Source organism: Podarcis bocagei (assembly GCF_964188305.1).
Source record: "Podarcis bocagei genome assembly, chromosome: 5".
NCBI classification, from domain to species: Eukaryota; Metazoa; Chordata; class Lepidosauria; order Squamata; family Lacertidae; genus Podarcis; species Podarcis bocagei.
Window position 1 is genome coordinate 1934485 of NC_138129.1, and position 22523 is coordinate 1957007.

Below are 22523 nucleotides of genomic sequence, written 5' to 3' on the forward strand. Positions count from 1 at the left end.
CCGTCCAGAAATGCTGCCCAAAATTTTGCTGAGCCCCATGTGGATAATTTATTGTTATTTATTACCCCCCCCCTTTCCCTTCACTATGGGCTCCCAGTGTGTGTTGCAGTTTGAAACTGCAGTTAAAACAAATTGCAGTCTCAGGAATAGAGTTGATCCGCCAAAGATGTAGATATCTATCAGGTGGGAACAACATAATGAGGGTGTCAGACACACCTCTGTGGGAAGGGAGTTAGGGGCTGCCCCAGAGATGACTTTGTCAGGGTGGAGGAACTGCCTTCTGATGTTTACTCCCGAGAGAGTCTGCAAGTATGGAGAAGCTCTCTCAGATAGTTGGTGCCTACGTTATTTAGGGCGTTAGACATTAATGTAGGCACCTTGAAAGGAGTCAGGAAAGGAACTAGGTGGGCTGAAGACAGCAGTTCTTCACAAATTGTCCAAGTTTTGCTCAAGGAGGGATGCCTGTTGCCTCTGAACTGACAGCTAAGAGATGGTCCGTAATTATGACATGGGAACAGGGCGATGGGGCCATAGCTCCGTCAATGAGCACCTTGGTCCCAGGCTCCATCTGGGCATCTCCAGGTAAGGGAAACCCTTGTCCTCTGCTTAGCTAGGGTGATGAGCACCAATCTCTCTAGGGTCTTGGATGCCTGAACACTCTTTTACTTCCGCAGCAAAGTGATGGCAGTGATGCACAGCCTAAAATCCCTGCAACTTCTACAGTTTTGGAGAGGTGAACCCAGCACCCAAGGAGTGAAGGCAACGATAAACCCAGCTCCCTCTTGACCCACTGGGCCCGATCCAGCTTCCTTCCCTGCCTGCAATAAAATGATCCCTGTGCCTGCATACCAGAGTGTCTTGTTCTTGAGTCTTCCTTGCTTATATCTTTCCAAAAGGGTTTGGCAGGAGGGAGGGAGGAAGAGCCTTTGGCTGAGGGCTGTGGAAACCCAACGGATCACACATTCAGCCAGGGAAGGGCAGCTTCGCAATGGGGCAGAGTTAGGAGGGGAAATGCACTGGGTGAAGGGCGAAGGGTCACTGTCCATTGGGGGGTAGAAGCAAGAGAACTAAGGCCATTGATTTAAAGCAGGCTGGGTGTAACAGGATCTTGTAAGTCGAATAATGCACCCCTCTCTTGACTTCCATCCCTAGTTCCCAAATATTTGACTAACGAAGCAGGGCTTGCTGTGTCTTGCCTCTGGGACCCAGGTCCTTTGTGGTCTCTATCCTGGAGTGTGTTGCTGCTTTTGTGCCCACCTTCCTCATCTGAAATCAACTGGATACAGGACAGCAGTAGCTGTGTGCACAGGACCCTCCTGCAGTTCTGGGCAGGGAGGGTGACCAGAACTCCTGGGGCCTCTTCCTCTGGTTATTCAGCAGCCAAGAGCTGATTCCTGTTCCACACAGAGTCCAAAGTGGCAGTATTGTGGGGCCCTCAGGTGGAAGACTCAGGTGAAAGCAGTTTGAATATGAGGAGTCCTAACCACATGGAGGGACGCAGGTGGCGCTGTGGGTTAAACCACAGAGCCTAGGGCTTGCCAATCAGAAGGTCGGCGGTTCGAATCCCTGCGACGGGGTGAGCTCCCATTGCTCGGTCCCTGCTCCTGCCAACCTAGCATTTCGAAAGCACTTCAAAGTGCAAGTAGATAAATAGGTACCCCTCCGGCGGGAAGGTAAACGGCGTTTCCGTGCGCTGCTCTGGTTCGCCAGAAGCGGCTTAGTCATGGTGGCCACAGGACCCGGAAGCTGTACGCTGGCTCCCTCGGCCAGTAAAGCGAGATGAGCGCCGCAACCCCAGAGTCGGCCACGACTGGACTTAATGGTCAGGGGTCCCTTTATCTTTTTAACCACATGGAGCCTGGCTGGGAGTCCTGTTCCTTGGAGGCAGCATCCTGGGCTGAGACCCCATTTCCATAGGGTAGCGAGGCGTCCTCTTCATGCCACCCCAGAGCAAAGACACCCATTTCACAGAGACTCAGATTCCCAACCAAGTGAAATATACTCAGCCATCCCAAGCCCTCTTTCTGGGTCATGAAAAAGGAGAGGGGAGGACCCACACCAATGGGATGAAATCAAAAGAAAGGGAGTTTCAACTAAACATTAGGAAGGACTTTCTAATAGTAAGAGCTGTTTGACAATAGAACAGACTCTCTCCGAATATGGTGGACTCTCCTTCACTGGAGGTTTTTAAGCCAAAGTTGGCTGGCCAGGGATCCTGTCATGGCCTTCCATCTTCCAGCCCCCATCCCCTTTCCAGTTAAGCTAAGCAGCCCAATAGCATTATGATGTCAGCCTTAACAGTGACAGAGAAGCTTATTAAAGAGTCAGAAGTGCCTGACAGAGAGGAAGGTGAGCAGGACACTTTGAAAGTGGAGTCAAACAGGACCCAGATTGAGCCCAAAGGCAAGGCTGCCTAGGAAGGAAGTCCTCAAGGGATACTCCATCTTTGTGTGTATTGGTGAATGGGGGGGGGGGAGGAGTAGAATGGAATATGTTGCCCATTGTGTTTTTCTTGCAATGCAATCTGCGAAAGCTAGTCCCTTCCATATCTTTTCATGTCCCAGCTAATTGCTTCCTCACAACGTTATTCTGGATCTGTGGTTCCCAATGTGGGGTAACTTGAATTTTTTTGGGGGGGGCGCAATTCGAAGATGAGTTAGACCAAGTTAATGGCCTTTTAGGCTTCCTCCACTTGAATAGAGTTCACTTTTTGAATAATAAGAATTACCGATATATGTCGGGGGTGGGGGCATCAAGATTTTAAAGATGCTTAGGTGGGGCATGGCCAAAAAAAAGGTTGGGAACCACTGCTCTAGATGCCATTTTCCTACTGCTCAACCAATATCACTCCCCCCCCAAATTAATTTTAGATCCAGTAAGCAAATAAAGACATCTACTGACAAATGCTCATAGGATAAGAGCAGGTTGAAAGCAGCGTAAGGTCACTAAACTTCCCCCTTCATTTTGACAGCTCAGGGGAGGCTTGGGAGTTGGGGGGCACGCCAAATGTCCGCCATGGGCGGCTCGCTCCACCCCTGAGCAGCTAGCTCTGCCAGAGACCCCCAGGGTCCGTGCACACCTTTGGCGGATGGGCACATTCAGGATTCTTGGAAGTCATTTGTTACTGGGGCGGCTGCCAGTCTGAGCATCTGGAACAAAGGAATAAAGGAACAATAAGGAATTGTGCCGGAGAGATTTTGTCTTTGTACAAACAGAGCCTTAAGTGCATCAGCGCTTACGTTTTAGCCCCTATAATGCTCTTTCTCGCTGCAGTACATTGCAAAAACAGTGATTGTTAAAATTACTGTGGTCATTTTATCTGGTTTGGGCATCAGTCCTTGCAAATTCCCCCCAGAGAATGGAATGTGGGGGGCAGAGAGGCATTGAGTGCAAAAGCACTTTGCCTGTTGAAAGCCCTCCATTAGGAAGCAGAGGTTCTCTTGTTAATTAGAGCTTAATTGGGCTAAAGTACAGGCACGTGCTAGAAGCGATGAGATCACAAACTGTGGAACAAAACCAACTGTCAAGACTTTAAGGTTTGAACTTGAGATAGACCTCATTCGTTGCAAAAGACGGGGGCGGAGCCTAAAGTTTCTATATTAAAAGTTTTCTTCTCTACGTTTATGATTCGGCCACCCTCCTCAATATTAGTTCAAAGTATATTTGTACAAGTGAGGGTGGAATAAATGGGATTATAAATATGGGATAGAACATCAAACAGAACTCTGTGTGTAAAAAGAAAAAGAAAAAGAGAGGTAAGCTGTGTTTTGCAAAAGGTTTACGATGGAAACTTAGAGCTGACTCTTCCCCATCCTTTATTATATATGGAGTGAACTGAAAAATGCTAAGAGGACTTGAAATTTAATTTAATTGGAAGTATAATTGCTCGTTTGTCTTCAGCTGGAAGGAAGGATGAAAGGAATCTGTGAACTGCCAAGAAACTGATAAAGTTCATTATTGAGTTATCTGCAGTTTGACAGACAGCTCTTCCTCTCAGGCTGAGAGGAAAAATGGTGAAAACAGGTTATTTATTGGGACAGAGCGACTTTTGCAGCTGTTGTTAGAGTTGCAAAACAACGAAGCATTGGACAGAGTGAGGGAGAAATTTCTGGAACCACAATGGGATATCAGCTCTGCCCAAGGCATGACGGATAACAGCAACAACCAGGGGAAAGAAAGACAAAATATCTTACAAGGACAGGAAGAAACACCATGGACGGAATAAATGCCACACACAGGAAGAACAAGGATATAGTTTGAGTTCCTCACTTGTAGGTTTATAAATCATTTAATGTGTCAACACAGAAGTTATTAATATTGCAGTTGCTGTATATAGGATTATTATTATGAAATCAATGTAATGGAAATTAATAAGATTTTGGAACGCAGAAATAAAGCAAATAACCAATTCATCAAATTATATAATTAGGTATTTGAATGATTGGTATTAATAATTGTATTATAAATTGATATTGTTACAATGAGGCTATTACTGGATTGTAATTGAAAACTAATAAAAAATATTATTAAAAATAAATTCATTTTGCATTTCATTGTGTTCCCTGCCTTGGATTTATTTTTGAATTTATACCTGTATGTAATCTTGCATCACCGAGTTACAAAATTTCAAAAAGAATTCTGTGTCTTTGTATAGTTAGAGAAATCCTAAGGAAAACTGGCTGGAAACCAATGAATGAAGTAATGGTTGTGATGATACTGGAAGGAAGGATGGAGCGTCTTTGAGGTCTCTCTGCAACCCAAGACAACCCCAAGGCTCTGACTCCCTCCCAAGATAGTGGGGCACAGCTCTGGCGTGTTCCAGAAGCCAGAGAACCAAACTGTCTTTCCGGCAGTAAGAGCTCTTGAACAGTGGAATGGACTCACTTGGAAGATGGTGGTGTCTCCTTCATGGAAGGCTTTTAAACAGGGGTTGGATGGCCTCCTGCCAGGGATTCTTCAGCAGCAATCCCTGCATCGTAGGGGAGTGGCCTAGATGACCTGGGGGGGCCCTTCCCACTCAGCAGTTCTCTGATTCTTGTGGGAATGTTACGTGATCAGTGGGCATATTTTCATGACAACGACCGCACCAATCACAAAAAATCTGCCTGCTGGAGGTGTATGCTGTGGGAATGTTCAGGGATGCAGGAGAGGATATATTGTCTGATTATAGCCTTTCCAACTTGTGTTAACAAGTTCACAATTTAGCAGAGTAACATCCCCCTTTTTAAACTCACAGCGGATGCGTTTGCTCAGGCTCACTAAAGCCTCTGTAATAACTGTTCTGGTATTATCCCCTTATTCCCTCATAAAAGATAAGACACGACACAGCCTTCTATAAAAGTATAAAAAAAGTTTACTCACATATCATTCTGTTCACAATAGGATGCCAGAAGGCAGACTTAGCTTAGAAAAGTAACACACACCTGGAAACTATCTAATAAGAAGACAGTCCCTTTGTCCTCTCTTGGCTGGAAGAGAGCATCTTTGACTAAGCAGATGTTGCTTCTTCGATGCATGTAGTCAAGGAGAGAGAGATGGCTGCCCTGCCCTGTGCTTTTGTTGTTACCTGCACAGGTGAGGCCACGCCCACCTCTAGTCACATGCAGAGGAAGTCTGTCCCAGCCCAGAAGGAAACAGAAAGTTTATCTGCTGGCTGGACAAACATTCCTCTCCATGTGTAAACATGTTCACTCTAGGAATGTTGTACTTGACGGCTCTTGTGTTTCACATCCCACAATTCTGTGAATCTTCATTCCTGGGGTGGACACAATGTGTGAGATGGAGGCATAGGAGCCAACTCCTAGGGGCCAAGGTCCCTTCGCCCCCCCCCAAAAAAATATCAGTGGACCAGCCCCACACCCAGTTGATGGGGATTGCCATTCAAATGGTGTGTTGGCGCACCATGTCTTGTGATTAATTATGCAGGGTGGGGCTTACCTAGGCTCCTCCAATATTTTATTCAAGTTGGCACCCTGTAGCAGGATGAGGAAGAGTGGTAGAAGCCTTGTTTTCTCCCTTTCCTTTTCCAGAGGAATGGGTTATCTGTACTGGTGTTATGTACCATCTATACATCATTTTCATGTAGTTTTCTTTCAGTAAAGAACAGTCTGTGAATTTTAAATCAGTTTTCCACAATCTTTCCCAATCTTCAAACATTATATTATGACCTATGTCTTGTGCCCATTTAATCATGACTGATTTCACCTCCTCATCTTTTGTTTCCCATTCTAGCAGAATACTACACGCACCTTTCAGCAACTTTACTTTCCCTTCCACAACTTCCTTTTGAAATCTAGATGTCGTATAACTGAATCCTTTCTTATTGTCTTCTTTATATATCTCGTGTAATTGCCGGTAACCAACTCTGCAAATGGTCTTTTATTTCCTCATAATCTCTTAATTTCCATTTTCCTTCTTGGTCCATTAACAAATCAGCCTACGTGAGCCACTTTCCTTTCTTTCCAAATGGTTTGAGCCGTAAAGCTTCATGTGGTGAAAGCCACCAAGGAGTCTTCTGTTCTAGTAAATCTTTATATCTCTCCCATACTCTCATTAATGATTTCCTAATTATGTGGTTATAGAAACTTTCCCTTTCCCATACCATAGATATGTGTGCCATCCAAATCTATTGTCATGTCCTTCCAATTCTAATGCTTCTTGCTTTTCTAACTTTATCCAGTCCTTAATCCATACCAAACATGGGGCATCATAATATAATTTAAGGTCTGGGAGGGCAAAATTGCCTCTGTCTTTTATATCTGTAAGTATTTTATGTTTTATCCTTTTGCAGAGGAATGGCATTTCAAGGGGAAAGGGGTGGAAGGGGAGAAGGCTGAGGCTGGCTCCTTTTTTCTGCAAGGCCCCCGCCTTTGGCTTGATGCTGGGCTTTCCCCAACTGAGGCCTGTCCCTCAGAGACGTCCTCCTCCCCCTGCATGTTACCCCTTCTGCCCTGGTGCTGGGCTGCAGCCGTGGCTCCTACTCTCAACACAGAGTCCTCTAGATTGCTTCAGCAGGAAAGAAAGATTCTCCTGTTCTCATGTCCATAGGGGAAAATGCATGCTGCAAACATAGGACCTTCAGCGGAGCTGCGTGGTAGGTGTCAGGGACTGGCTGGACGAGGAAGAGTGGTGCTGCTACCAGTCCAGGAGGACATGGAAGAAGAGGACCTGGACAGAGAGGAATCGGAGGTTGCCTCTGCTACTGGCTCTCCTCCTCCATGGAATGGGAGGGATCCAGCGTGAGAGGCTAAAAGGCAAGGTTTCCAGCAACGTCTCAAGCTTAGTCGAGCCAGTGTGACTCGGTTGTGTTGTTGCTTTCTGTGAATAAAAGCTAATTGCATTTCATGCCTCACGTTCTTTCCAGCCCTGTGGATGACCTGAGCTCGCCTGACAACTCCTTGACAATAGGATAGCATCATAGAAAAGTAGAGCTTGAAGGTAACCCCAAGGCTCATCTAATCCGACCTCCAGCAATGCAGGAATCACCGCTAAAGCCATTGTTTAAACACTCTTGGGAAAGTCACTTGCCAGACCTCCATGACAGAAACCCTCCTGTTCTTCTCTCCCCTGAACTTCTCAGTGGTGTTGGAGCACCAGAAGGTCCAGAAGAACCACCGCCCATGTGGGAACTAGAACTGTCCAGATAGTCTTGCCCTTGGAGGAAAGGGAAGGGTCCAAAAGGGATGATCTATCTTGGCCAGAGGCAGAGGGAATCAAGGCACAGAGAGAGAAGAGCCCAACGAGAAGGAAGACATTTGTTACACAAAAGGAGCATTGACCCCTGAGACACTTTCTTGGAAATTGGATTGCAAATGGAGAACGCAATGTGAAGTGGCCCCTTTGATCTTAGCTTGCCAAGGGACAGCGACCTTTACATTCTCCTCATAGTTTCTTGTGCAATGCGGGAACATTTGCCAGCACCACCTTTCCTCATTGTCTCCTCTCTGCTCTGGGTGGGGCTCCTGCTGCATTGGGGAATTATAAAAACCACCTGGCTGGAGGCTGGAGGGCACAGTGACCTGCCTAGCCATGAGGCCTGGTGCTCTCATCTTCCTCCTCGCGGGGCTCCTCTCTCTCTGTGCTGTGGTGTCCTCTGCCTTTGGCCAAGGTATGTGACCCCCTTTGGACCCTGCCTGAAAGATGGAGCCCTTTCTACCTGAGCAAGGCTCTCTCTACACGTCTTTTCTTCTGCTGCTGCTGCTCTGTGTGCAGAGTTCAGATCCTCCAGAGGAGCAGGCATTTCTGAGCCATGGAGGGCCAAATGTCTGGGACTGTTTAAGGGGGCTCTACCATGGACCCCCCACACTTTATGGCTCTTGTTTTGATTGACATCAGCTGCAACAAACCATAGAGCTCTCTTGAAATGAGAGGAAGCAGGCATCAGGGTTGGACAGAGGCTTCCAACACCTGTGTCCCATTCAGAAGGCAGCTACCCCCTCCATGAGACGCGGGTGGCACTGTGGGTTAAACCACAGAGCCTAGGACTTACCGATCAGAAGGTTGGCAGTTCGAATCCCTGTGATGGGGTGAGCTCCCGTTGCTCGGTCCCAGCTCCTGCCAACCTAGCAGTTCAAAAGCACGTCAAAGTGCAAGTAGATCAATAGGTAGCGCCCCGACGGGAAGGTAAACGGCGTTTCCGTGCGCTGCTCTGGTTCACCAGAAGCGGCTTAGTCCTGCTGGCCACATGACCCGGAAGCTGTACGCCAGCTCCCTTGGCCAATAAAGCGAGATGAGCGCCGCAACCCCAGAGTCGGCCACGACTGGACCTAATAGTCAGGGGTCCCTTTACCTATACCTTTTACCCACACCACACCCAATTTCTGGTGTGGCAGCTTTGGCAAGCTCCTCAAGGGGTGCCCAGGTTGGGGAAAGGACACTTTCCACTCAAAGTCCTTTCTCAAGCCTCTGTCTTCTCCTCCACCAGTGGCTTTACAATCCCACAGCTGGGCTTGCTTTTGTAGGCTAGCACTAAATTGTGCAGGGAATTCTTCCAAAATTTATCATTGAAACTGGAGGCTTTTTAGCAGAGGACATCTTTCAGGGATTCATTAGTTCTGATTTCTGCATTGGAGGCAGTTGGACTAGATGCCCCTTGGGGGTCCCTTCAAACTCTACTGTGCTGGTCCCGTGGGTTACCCGAGAGGCAAGGTCCAATTCCGGTCCATGGTCAAAGGTGCAATGTGGAGGCAGTCCATAGTAGCTGAAGCTGGGTGCAGGACAGGGAGTCAGGTGAAGTCAGGAACAGGCATGCAAGCTGGGAGCCAGGGCGGGTCAGGAGCTCTGGCAGAACAGCAGGACAGGGTTCAGGCAGGAACTAGCAACCAACAATGTTGCTCCCGCAACTTGGGACTGGGGCTGGCTGGTTTTTATTTTTATTTTTTTTATAAAATTTTTATTGGTTTTACAAAGTTTTTTTAAAGACAAACAAACACCAAGAGGTTCTTGAGCTGTGGTTCCTACATTGCCGAGGCTTGGACTTGGGGGTGTCTTCCAATTCCAATCTATAAGGGAGCCTGGAGCCCAGAGTAGGCTGACTTAAAAGTCAACAGTGTGACGCGGCAGCTAAAAAAGCCAATGCAATTCTGGGCCTCATCAATAGGAGTATAGCATCTAGATCAAGGGAAGTATTAGTGCCACTGTATTCTGCTCTGGTCAGACCTCACCTGGAGTACTGTGTCCAGTTCTGGGCACCACAATTCAAGAAGGACACTGACAAACTGGAACGTGTCCAGAGGAGGGCAACCAAAATGGTCAAAGGCCTGGAAACAATGCCTCATGAGGAACGGCTAAGGGAGCTGGGCATGTTTAGCCTGGAGAAGAGGAGGTTAAGGGGTGATCTGATAGCCATGTTCAAATATATAAAAGGATGTCACATAGAGGAGGGAGAAAGGTTGTTTTCTGCTGCTCCAGAGAAGCGGACACGGAGCAATGGATCCAAACTACAAGAAAGAAGATTCCACCTAAACATTAGGAAGAATTTCCTGACAGTAAGAGCTGTTCGACAGTGGAATTTGCTGCCAAGGAGTGTGGTGTAGTCTCCTTCTTTGGAGGTCTTTAAGCAGAGGCTTGACAACCAGATGTCAGGAGTGCTCTGATGGTGTTTCCTGCTTGGCAGGGGGTTGGACTCGATGGCCCTTGTGGTCTCTTCCAACTCTATGATTCTATGAAAAGACCCCCACTCCACTGCCGGGCAGTCATGTGGTTGTTCTGTTCCAGTGAAGCCAGGATACTGCCCCCCACGAGAAGGCTTTGGACTATGTGTGGAGGAATGTTCTGGAGATTTTTCATGTCCTGGAAAGAAGAAGTGCTGCAGCAACAACTGTGGCCACACTTGCCAACCTCCACTAAAAGGTAAGAAGTCATTTCCCCTCAGAAGCAGACTGGGGTCTTGGGGTGCAACAGTCTCACCTTCAGTAGGATGTCCCCTATATTAGAGAGAGGTGGGGTGTATGGGAAAGAGCTGGGACCTGTGAGCTTGTCTGCTCTTTACCAAGGAGCTCAGCAAGAACTGAGAGGTCAGAATCCAGCCATTCAGCAGCTGTTAAGATTCTTAGCTTTATCAGTTCCCTGGGACTTCACTGTGCTTCTGGCACAAAGGCTTTCAAGCGCTCCTGAGAAATACTCAAGGGGACAAGAGTAGCCCTCATCTCTGAGAAAACTGCCCACTAAACAATGGGAGGAAGTCCTTTCCCCTCAGAAGCAGACTAATAAATAATAATAATAATAAATTTTATTTATACCCCGCCCTCCCTGGCCAGAGCCAGGCTCAGGGTGGCTAACACCAGTAAAATTACAGTAAAAACATAATAGGGGGAAAAGAGAGGGGGTGAACCTAATTTAAAATACAGGTTAAAATGCAATTTAAAATGCAGCCTCATTTTGAAGTAGCTGATAAATCAAGGCCATAGGGGGAGGGAAACATAAGAGTCAGACCGAGTCCAAACCAAAGGCCAGGCGGAACAGGCTGGAAAGATGTCAAGTCCCACAGGGCCCTGGTCTCTTGTGACAGAGCATTCCACCACATCGGGGCCAGTGCTGAAAAGGCCCTGGCCCTAGTTGAAACCAATCTAACCTCCCTGAGGCTTGGAACCTCCAAAGTGTTGTTATTTGTGGACCTTAAGGTCCTCCGCGGGGCAGACCAGGAGAGGCGATCCCGTAGGTACGTGGGTCCTAGGCCGCATAGGGCTTGAAAGGTGAAGCAGATGCAGGGAGGAAATCTCTGATGCCCACTTCATAGCTGGGAAGAACACCAAGGGATAGGAGTGGCCACAGTGGGGAAGCTTAGCCAGCCCCAGCAAAGACTGATCCAGCTTCAGCCCAGATGTCCATCCCTCTGCTGGGAGGGAGGGAGGGTAAAACTTGGAGCCTCTTCATCTGAGCTTTGCTCCTCCTAGAAATACGCAATCTTTGGTTGCTGGGATGCGAAAAGCCACAACTAATTCTACACCACTGGTGCCCTCCTCTGAAAAGATGTCTCTGAGCAATAATATTGTTCTGTCTTGCAGAAAGGCCTGGAAGCTGCCCTTTCTTTCCTGCAGTAGTGAAGCCGCCTTGCATAGAGCAATGTCTTAAAGATTATAATTGTCCTTTTCCCAAGAAATGCTGCTCAAGCATGTGCTCCATGGTCTGCATAGATCCAGGTAAGAGGCTGAGCCCCTGGTGTGAGGACACAGCACAATTAGGTAGATGCTGCTGCTGCTGATTTATTGTTTTTTATTGGGTCTGCTTAGCCTGGAGAAGAGACGACTAAGAGTAAGTAGGAGAGCTATCTTCCAATACTTGAAGGGCCACCACATGGAAGATGGAGCAATTTTCTTTCCTGCTGCTCCGAAAGGCAGGACTTGTTCTGCTCCTGAGCTGCTGAGAGTGCAGGGACCACCCCATGGCAGGGGTGGGGTGCCACTGGGAAGTCTACTTTTGTGTGACACCTCAGACCCCTGAGCAGAACAGAGGCCACCTTAGGAATCCTGGGCTCCTCTGGCTACTGGATGCAAAGGAGCCCCATCCCACATGAAGAGAGAGAGCCTCTCTGGCCAAAGACATCTCTCAACCTTGGAATTCTGCTCTCTTGCAGGGAAGCCTGGGCAATGTCCTGGGGGTCAGCCAGGTATGGCTGGACCCTGCGTGGTTTGGTGTAAGAATGACTGGTCATGCCCTGGAGCGAAGAAGTGCTGCGGGAGTTGCCCACGAGCTTGTGCCAATCCTGTCAGAGGTGAGACCATTTATTCTGTGGAGGGAGGGGTGGGATAGGAAGCTGCTCTTCTTCATGAACCAAAGCCATTGTGACTTATGAAGAATTGCAGAATCTCTATACTCAGAAGTGCTTACCTGGATTCTGGCTGGAGGCAGGAGTCAGTTGAGGCAAGGAGCCCCACAAGGAGGAGAAGGTGGGGGGGCCACTATGGGGCGCATCGGAAGATGGCTGACAATAACATCTCTCCGACCCACATGAGGTAATTTGGAGGCTATGATGGGGGTAATTAGCCTCTTTAACCCCTCCAGGATTGTGGGGGGGACAGCCCTTGCCTGCTGTGCCCTATACCACCCCCGAATTTGTGGGGATGGGGGCACTAGGCACAAAGCCCTCCCGTGGGATTCCGGCACTCCTCGAAGCCGTCTCTGATCCAAGCCACTAGCTGCAAGAATCTTCAAAAGAAACAATTTGGATGAGATAAATTGCACATACTTCAAGGAAAGAGGGGGAGTAAAGACTGCTGACAGAAGAGATCTCTGATAAAACAAGACAAGAATAAAATATGAGAAGATACGTCAAGATACGGTATGGCAAATGACTGAGGGGGGAGGAGGGGAAAAAAACCCCTTTACTTTTCTATGTGATTAAACAAGAATCCCCTCCTCTAATGAGTCAGAAATGTCGTTTTAAGGACTTAAGCTGTGGATTTAAGGCTGTGTGGAGATAAATTTTCGAACCAAAGCAATGTTCCAAGACGAAGCTGGAAAGTTAAGAGTTTTGGAATGACGCAGTTAAAAATGCCGTCGCCATTTTGGGAGGCACTGTCGTAGCCCTTGAGTCTGGGAGGAGAAAGAGAGAAACAGAGTTGTTTACATATCGTGGATTAACTCCTCAGTGGGACTTAAGAGTGACAACTGCCTAATTTATGATGGAAAGAGCGATGTTATCTACGAAGGAGATGATATATGGAAACCATCTGGACTTAGATTGGAAGAACGGGAAATTCACACAGGATTATTACATTTGCTTATCAGCTTAAGGAGACTAACAGAAGAGATCGTAAAGGAAAAAGAGAAATTATATAAACAAGATATGATGTGGAAACACCAAGATAAGATTGGATAGAACTATGAATTTTGTTTGGACTGATTGGGACTGATTTGGACATTAATGCAGTAATAAGAAGATGATTTGAATCCCCCTTTGGATCTTGAAGTATGGGTTCCCCCAACAAAATTTAAAAATTTGGCTTTGTAATTTGGAATTTATGTGATGTGATTTAATTTGATGTGATTGGCCAGTTAATAAAAATTATTTTTTAAAAAAACACAAGGAGGAGAAGGCCACCACAACACATGATGGACAGGCTTTGTCTGCTGCCCAGACCATCAGTTGACTAGAACTTTCAGGTTGGAAAGGGAGCCCAAGAGTCACTGAGGGCTTTGCTCTTTTGCAGGGAAGCCTGAACCATGCCCTCCGAATCGAGGTGTGGGAATCTGCATTGCAAAGTGTGGATTTCTGAAACCCACTTGAGGATTTCTGGGATCCTCTGGGTTCCAGACAAAAGTGAACTCCATTGCAGCTGCACAGGGAGGGTCTCTCTGGCCAAAAGGCATCTCTCAGCCACAGAACCCTAGAACTGTCAGGCTGGAAAGGAGCCTAAGGGTCACTGACGGCTTTGCTCTTTTGCAGAGAAGCCTGGACGATGCCCCCAGGATCCAGGTGTGGGACCCTGCATTGCACGGTGTAGAGATGACTGGTCCTGCCCCGGTATTCAGAAGTGCTGCGGTGGATGCCCACGAGAGTGCCGTAAACCTGTCTAAGGTGAGATGGTTTTGAATTTGGTGGAGGGTGGGGTGCAGTGGGATAGAGACTGACTGTCTGTGGTTTGTGGAAGATTTTGGAGTCCCATAGATCAAAATATCTGGTAGCCTTTATGTATCTGGAGAGAAAGAAGGAGAAAGAGAAAGAGAAATACCTCTTCACCCCTGTTGTGAGAATGAACCAAGCATTTTTAGTAAGATGAATGAAAAAGGGGATTTACTTACATTGCTCAAGTGCAGTTTTGCTCAAGGAGGGATGCCTGTTGCCTCTGAACTGACAGCTAAGAGATGGTCCATAATTATGACATGGGAACAAGGGGATGGGGCTCTGTCCTTGAGTACCTTGGTCCAAGGCTCCATCTGGGCATCTCCAGGTAAGGGAAACCCTTGTCATCTGCTTAGCTAGGGTGATGAGCACCAATCTCTCTAGGGTTCTTTGTCCTGCATTTCCTGTGGGAATGTTCAGGGATGCAGGAGAGGATATATTGTCTGATTATAGCCTTTCCAACTTGTGTTAACAAGTTCACAATTTAGCAGAGTAACATCCCCCTTTTTAAACTCACAGCAGATGCGTTGCTAAGGCTTGCTAAAGCCTCTATAATAACTGTTCTGGTATTTCCCCCTTATACCCCATAAAAGATAAGACACAGTCTTCTATAAAAGTATAAAAAGGTTTACTCACACATCATTCTGTTCACAATAGGATCCCAGAAGGCAGACTTAGCTTAGAAAAGTAACATACACCTGGAAACTATCCAATAAGAAGACAGTCCCTTTGGCTAAGCAGATGTTGCTTCTTCGATGCATGTAGTCAAAAAGAGAGAGATGGCAGCCCTGCCCTGTGCTACCTGCACAGGTGAGGCCACGCCCCCCTCTAGTCACATGCAGAGGAAGTCTGTCCCAGCCCAGAAGAAAACAGGAAGTTTACCTGCTAGCTGGACAAACATTCCTCCCCATGTGTAAACATGTTCACTCTAGGAATGTTGTACTTGACTGCTCTTGTGTTTCACATCCCACATTTCCATGGGTGCCTGAACACTCTTTTATTCCCGCAGCAAAGTGATGACAGCGATGCACAGCCTGAAATCCCTGCAACTTCTACAGTTTTGGAGAAGTGAACCCAGCACCCAAGGAGTGAAGGCAACGATAAACCCAGCTCCCTCTTGACCCAGTGGCCCCGATCCAGCATCCTTCCCTGCCTGCAATAAAATGATCCCTGTGCCTGCATACGAGAGTGTCTTGTTCTTGAGTCTTGCTTGCTTATATCTTTCCAAAAGGGTGTTGGCAGGAGGGAGGGAGGAAGAGCCTTTGGCTGAGGGCTGTGGAAACCCAACAGATCACACATACAGCCAGGGAAGGGCAGCTTCGCAATGGGGCAGAGTTAGGAGGGGAAATGCACTGGGTGAAGGGCAAATCCACCCCTCTTGAGTTCTATGGTCCCTACTTCCCAAATACCTGACCACCTCACCAAGCAGGGTTTGGTGGGCAAAATGTGTGTGTCTCATGTGTTACTTCTCGGATCTAGGTCCTTTGTAGTCTCTCTCTTGGAGCGTGTCCCTGCACTGCCTGCTTACTTGCCCACCTTCCTCTTTTGAAAGGAACAGGGCAGAAGGTGGCACCATCTGGGTGCATAGAACCACCCTGCAATGATGGACAGAAAGGGAGACCAGAACTCCTGGGGCCTCCCCCTTCCCCACAGATGGTTGTGGGGTGGATGATGCTGAGCTGCCTTCTGCTCCCTCAGTCCTGCCTAACAGCCTGAAATGGGACTCTGGCTCAGATCATTGTGGTGCCAACAACTGATCTCAGGGTTGCCATACTTCCTCATTTGTCAGCAGCGTCTGGGCGGAAATCGGCCAAATACCCATGAAAATCTGGCACATGGCTGCCCGTGCATTCATTCATTCATTTATTTATTTATTTATTTATTTATTTATTGCAATCTGGCCCAAAAATAGTTAACAACTTTGCCCACCCCCAAAAACCTGGATTTTCACTGTTTGAAATATGGCAACCCTGTTTCAAACAGAGTCCAAAAAGTGGCAGCCCTGTGTCGTTATGATATTAGGCATAACACTGACAGGGAAACATCCCAGCCCCTTACTGAGTCAGAAGTGCCTGGCAGAGAGGAAGGTGAGCAGGACACTTTGAAAGTGGAGTCAAACAGGACCCAGATTGAGCCCAAAGGCGAGGCTGCCTAGGAAGGAAGTCCTCAAGGGATACTCCATCTTTGTGAAGGACCCATCCACCAGCACATAGGTGTGTCAATGAACAAAAGTGGGCATTGCCATGAAAGCAGGATGGCACCAGCAAGCCCCTTGACTGGACTTCCCCTTGCCAGGATGGGGAGGCGAGATTATGGGCATCCATTCAGACTCTCATGATGCCTGGTTTCTAGCAGAAGTGCACTTTTTAGAATAAGGACGCTCAATCTGGAGGTCACTGCACACCACAGAAGGAATTGCACTCCAAGCAGTCTTGATAGAACTCCCAGAGTCTGCTGATTGACTGGTGTCAATTCAACCTTGTTTACTTTGAGGAATTAGCACATTTCACAGTCAGTGGCGGTGGTAGGCAATGCATTCCTTAGAGGATGAATCTGCTCAATATTGTGTCTAATTCTGGGCACCACAATTTATGGAAGATATTGACAAGTTGGGGTGTGTGCAGAGGAGGCTGACCAAGACATTCCAGGGTCTGGAAAACAAGCCTTATGAACAATGATTGAGGGAGTTGGAGACGTTTACCTCAGGAAAGAGATTGACAGGAGATATGAGAGCCATCTTCAAATCTCTAAAGGGCTGTCACAAGCTTGGATGAAGCTTGTTTCCTCCTGTTCTTGGGGGTAGATCTAATGGATTCAAGTTACTTGCTCCTTCTGCTGCATGTTCAGTGCACACTGTGTGGGTCTGATGGGCCCAAATCCTGGGACTCATTCCAAAAGCTAGCCTTTAAGCCATTGTTTACCTTCTCAGAGTCCCTGCCTGCTTTCTTCTTGTCTCTTACATGCTGCTCGCAGTTATAGCAACAATCTTTCTTTAATTTAGCATTAGAATTTTGAGGGAGCATTTATCATTTGCACGCCTCCAGACCCCACCTGCTAAGTGCTTGGGGGTGACTCTTTGTTGTTGTTTAGTTGTTTAGTCGTGTCCAACTCTTTGTGACCCCTGGACTAGAGCACGCCAGACACTCCTGTCTTCCACTGCCTCCCACAGTTTGGGCAGACTCATGTTTGTAGCTTCAAGAACACTATCGAACCATCTCGTCCTCTGTCGTCCCCTTCTCCTTGTGCCCTCCATCTTTCCCAACATCAGGGTCTTTTCCAGGGAGTCTTCTCTTCTCATGAGGTGGCCAAAGTATTGGAGCCTCAGCTTTAGGATCTGTCCTTCCAGTGAGCACTCAGGGCTGATTTCCTTAAGAATGGAGAAGTTGGATCTTCTTGCAGTCCATGGGACTCTCAAGAGTCTCCTCCAGCACCATAATTTAAAAGTATCAATTCTTCAAGCCTTCTTTATGGTCCATAAAGGTGACTCTAAAGGGGTGACTCTATTTCTGCCTAAAAGGGGGTCTGAGGGAAGCCTTGTGGAGGCAGGAGGGAGCTGGCTAGCCAGCCAGTTCCTCTTCCAGCTCAAAGCTCTGGTCTCCTCCTTGGCCAAGTGTTAGAGGAAAAAGGGAGTTGGTGGCTTGGACATATACAAAGCAAGCACAGCTGCCCTACCTCCCAAGGCCATTGTAGACGCTGTGATAATTACCCTCCCTGTTCCTATTTCTTTTCATTTATCTATTGTGTATTCATTGCATTTATATCCCACCTTCTGCTCCAAGGAAATCAATGGTTCTCCCTTTCCTCATTTAAACCCCGCAATGACCCTGTGAGATAAGTTAAATGGAGGTAGTGGACACTCATTTTCAAAAGCAGAATTGAATATATTTTCCCCCAGGTTCAGTGCTTGCAAGCATGTGGAAAAGGAGGGAAGGATGGAAGGAAAGAAGGGTTCACAGATTCATAGAAATGCAGAGTTGGCAGGCACCCCAGAGGCCATCTAGTCCAACCCACTGCAGTGCAGGAATCGCAGCTACAGAATCCCTCAGTTCCTTACGATTAAGAGAGGAGGGGGTTCCTCCCCTGCCTCCGGGCTGGGCTAGTCTGCTGTACGTGTCACAACAATGAGAACCAGCAGGAAACATTCTCTCCTCGTGACATTATTGAGAGTGGAGAGATTAGAACAGATTATTTTCTGGATAGTACTTATAACAATGTAATCTGAAGCATGACCAATTTGTACACCGTATTTCCCTGGACAAATTTACCCCTCCTGAAAAAAAGGCTTCGTGCTTATTCTCTTAGACAATTTGGCATCGCCACTGTTTGCTTTCATAAGCTTTGTGGACACAGATGGACTTTAAAACTGACGAAAACCAAAACCCAAGCAATTTTCCCATGGGAAAGGAGAAAGCTTGTGCGGCACCTTAAATTCGCACACCAACCAGGTACATAATTAATTTTGAGGCTGATCTTTTGAATGTCTGCTGTCAAAAAAGCCAGTAGAGAACTTTATAACTCAGCGCCTGGTGTTGGGGGGTGTCACTGCCAACAGAGACATCAATCCTGGGGTGCGTGGGGTGGGTGGTCTATCCCCCAAGGTACAATGATGGTCCCCACCTGACCACGGTTGTGACTTTTTGTGTAAACCAGTGGCTCTCAAAGTGGGTGGTAATAGTCCCTGGCAGGGTGGGATTCCCTAGGGAGGTGCAACAGAACCTGAAGTGCTCTCCTGGATCATGCCCTGCAGAGGGATCTTCCCCTTTACATTCTCCTTGCGGTTCTTTGCGCATTGCAAAGGTATTTGCCAACTCCTCCTCTTCCTATTGTTTCCATGTTTAGTCTGGGTGGGGCTCTTGGTGGGATGGGGCATTATAAAGCCACCTGGCTGGCAGCTGGAGGGCACCCCATCTGACCCGGCCATGAAGTCTGACGGCCTCGTCTTCCTCCTTGTGGGGCTCCTTGCTTTCTGTGCCATGATGCCTCCTGCCTCCGGCAATTGTACGTGACGCCTTTTGGATCCTGACTCAAAGACGGACCCTTTTCTGCCTGGGCAAAGCTCTCTGGACAGGTCTATTCTCCTAGCGCTGGTGCTACTTTGTGGGCAGCTCTGAGTGGGACCCCCTTTGCCCCTCACCCCCAAGACCCTTCAGAGGAACACAGATATTTCTGTGCCACAGAAGGTTGCCAAGTGGTCTGCCTGGGAATGTTTTAGGGTGGTGGTTCCCAATTAGCTAATTACTGAGGACCCTCTATTTTTCAAAAGCCAGGCCACGGACCCCCAATTTTGAGAATTTTGATAACTCTATGATCGTTACCCTCTACAAAGCATTTTATAAAAAAAGTTGGGTAGCCTCTAATAAGCAAAGGTATACTAAAAAAAAAACAGACTAGGGCTAAGCAATATCTGGTTTTTAACAGCGTGATATATCAGCTAAGGGATGCGGGTGGCGCTGTGGGTTAAACCACTGAGCCTAGGACTTGCCAATCAGAAGGTTGGTGGTTTGAATCCCCATGATGGGGTGAGCTCCCCTTGCTCGGTCCCTGCTCCTGCCAACCTAGCAGTTCAAAAGCACGTCAAAGTGCAAGTAGATAAATAGGTACTACTCCGGTGGGAAGGTAAACGGCGTTTCCGTGCACTGCTCTGGTTCGCCAGAAGTGGCTTAGTCCTGCTGGCCACATGACCCGGAAGCTGTATGCCGGCTCCCTCAGCCAGTAAAGTGAGATGAGCGCCACAACCCCAGAGCTGGCCACGACTGGACTTAATGGTCAGGGGTCCCTTTATCTTTATATCAGCAGCTAACCATTGCGATATATCAAAATGTCTGAAATTGGAGATTAGGTGTGGGGATGAGGGAAGGAGCAGCCATGGAGATGGGGCGGGTGGGGGGAGGAAAGGAAGCGGAGTCACCCCCCACTGCATGGTTTGAGTGAGGGGAGATGGGGATGGGGGGGGTGTCAAGCGCCGTCAGCTGGGAAGCCAGCAGTGGGAGCCAGTGAAGAGGCACATCCACTGTGGCTGCTACTGCTTTTCTTCTGACTGAGAAAAGCTGCTCCGTCTCAGTGCCAGGGGAAGGTAGTGCCAGGGTCCCTTGAAGAGAAGGCGATCAGCTCCCTTGTTCTCTCTCAGCGTGAAAGAACATGCTCAGGTCAGCAGTGTTTTCGGCTGAGATCATTGTGAGATATCAGCGATGCCTTGAAATTGGCTGCCCTGCACTCCCTCATGCAAGGAGAGATATGTTGATGTGTATTGCCGGGTCAAAATCGCTATCGCGGTGTGATTTCAAAAGTGATTTGGGCCAATATATTGAAAAATCACAGACTTCTAAAACAGACCATAAAATTTGTGGTATTGCCATGGAAAAATGACAACCAGGCAGAGGGCCTTCTCGGTAGTGGTGCCCGCCCTGTGGGGTGCCCTCCTGACAGATATCAAGGAAATAAACATCTATGTGACATTTAGAAGACATCTGAAGGCAGCCCTGTTTAGGGAAGCTTTTAATGTTTGATGCATTACTGCATTTTAAGATTTTGTTGGAAGCTGCCCAGAGTCGCGGGGGGGGGCAGCCAGATGGGTGGGGTATATGCAAATAAAAAACAAACAAACAAATAGAATTTACTGTGGGGGGAGGCAAGGGATGGGGGACGCCCACTCCCAGGGTGTGTTCAGTGGACCCCCAGGGGTCCCTGGACCCCCTAATTTGGACCCCCTAATTTGTTTTAGGGGGCTCCAAAGTGAATCCTTCGCTTCTCTTGTTTGGGTTGCCATCTTCTGTAGCAAACCTGGGAGCTCAATTTGGATAGGAGGAAGGAAGAGAAGTGGGCTGATAGCTGGGGAGGGAGGGGGAGATGATGGAGACACCTCCCTAACACAAACACACAACTGAAGCTGGTCCTAATAGCTTCAGCCCAAGAGCGGAGCAGGCTGAGAAAGGCCACACATCCCATAAATGAAAGAACATGGAGGGACGTGAAGGAAAGAGGGTGGCAGCTGTGGGGGAAGTTGGCCAGCCCCGGCGAACACTGATCCAGCTTCAACGCAGATGTCCATCTCTCTGCTGGGATGGAGACAGGCAAAAACTAGGACCCTCTTCATCCAAGCTGTGCTCATCCTAGAAAGGCAAGCATTATTTGGGTTAGGGATATGCAAGAAGAGGCACAACCATGTTCTGCCCCAAAGTTGCCTTATTTTCAAAAGATGTCTCTAAGCGAGGACGTTGGTCTGTGTCACAGGGCCTTGGAGGTCAAGGGCTGGAATCTGCCCTTTCAACTTGAGAAGAGTGAAGAAACCTTGCCAGCAGAAATGTACGCTTGATCTTCACTGCCCTAGCCCCATGAAATGCTGTCCAAACATGTGCTCCATGGTCTGCGTATATCCAAGTAAGATGCCGATCCCTTTGTGGAAGGACGCAGCACTATTATGTGGATGATTTGTTCTTGTTTATTGGGTTATAATTTGAAACTGCAATATTAAAGCCAGTTAAAACAAATTTTATATAATTAAAAATTATTTAATTTTATTATCTGTTTTTAGGCACCAGGCGAAAATCTTCCTCCTTAACCAGGCCTTTGGCTGATTAATATTCCACAGCCTTTTAAATGTCTCCATGGAAAGGGGTGGGGTATTGTTTTGCAGTTTTGTTTTTCATTATTTACTTATTTTTATTCTGTATTTTGTTTGGCAAACCACACTCAGTTTTTATGATGAAGGGTGGTATATAAATCTAATAAATAAATGATAGAATCAATTGCAAACAAGCAAGCAAGCAAATGTTCCTGGCTTTTACTGTATGACTATTTTTAATTACATTTTGAGAGGCCTGCTTGTATCTGAAGAGAGGTATGCAAATGTTTGCAATGGATAACTACAATTATTATCTCAAAAGATCCAAGATGCCAAATTCCTGAAACTCGTCGCCTGCATTTTGCTCCATTATGTGTGATAAGCAGATAATAGGATGGGAAATGCATAAAATGTTTGTCTGAGGGAAAGTGATGGCAAGTATTGTCAAAGACAAAATAATCAGGCACAAGCCTCAACGCTTCTCTCTTCTCTCATCAGGGCCATGACAGTGACCCCAAGCCTGAAATCCCCAGCAACTTCTGCAGTCTTGGTTTTGGAGATTTGAACTCAGGACCCAGCGTGCAAAGGGAATGATTGTTCCAGCTCCCTCCTGACCCTCGTGGGCTCATCCCAGCCCCCTCACCTCCCTGCAATAAAATGACCCACATCACTGCACTCCAGAGTGTCTTGTTCTTGAGTCACGTTTGCTTTTATCATCTGAAAATTGTTTTGGGAAGAAGGGAGAAAGAGCATGTTGCTGCCACAATAATGGCGTGTCAGTGTCGACTTTGTTCTGCTTTACTTTGTTCTGCCAGCGATGATTTAGCTGTGATTCCTGCATTGGACTAGATCAGAGGTCGGCAACCCGCGGCTCCGGAGCCGCATGCGGCTCTTTTACAC

The 22523-nt window shown here is 47.5% G+C and overlaps 2 long non-coding RNA genes across 2 annotated transcripts; both read left to right on the forward strand.

Moving 5' to 3' along the window:
* Positions 1 to 2328: 2328 nt before the first annotated feature.
* LOC308588341 lies at positions 2329 to 15243 on the forward strand. The gene is made up of 7 exons (XR_014008626.1): positions 2329 to 2403; positions 7364 to 7437; positions 10216 to 10350; positions 11505 to 11639; positions 12074 to 12211; positions 13886 to 14017; positions 15072 to 15243. It is a non-coding gene; the product is annotated as an uncharacterized lncRNA (long non-coding RNA).
* Positions 15244 to 18978: 3735 nt separating this feature from the next.
* Positions 18979 to 22291, forward strand: LOC308587370. Its single transcript, XR_014008335.1, has 3 exons — positions 18979 to 19060; positions 21293 to 21439; positions 22122 to 22291. It is a non-coding gene; the product is annotated as an uncharacterized lncRNA (long non-coding RNA).
* The last annotated feature ends 232 nt before the right edge of the window (positions 22292 to 22523 follow it).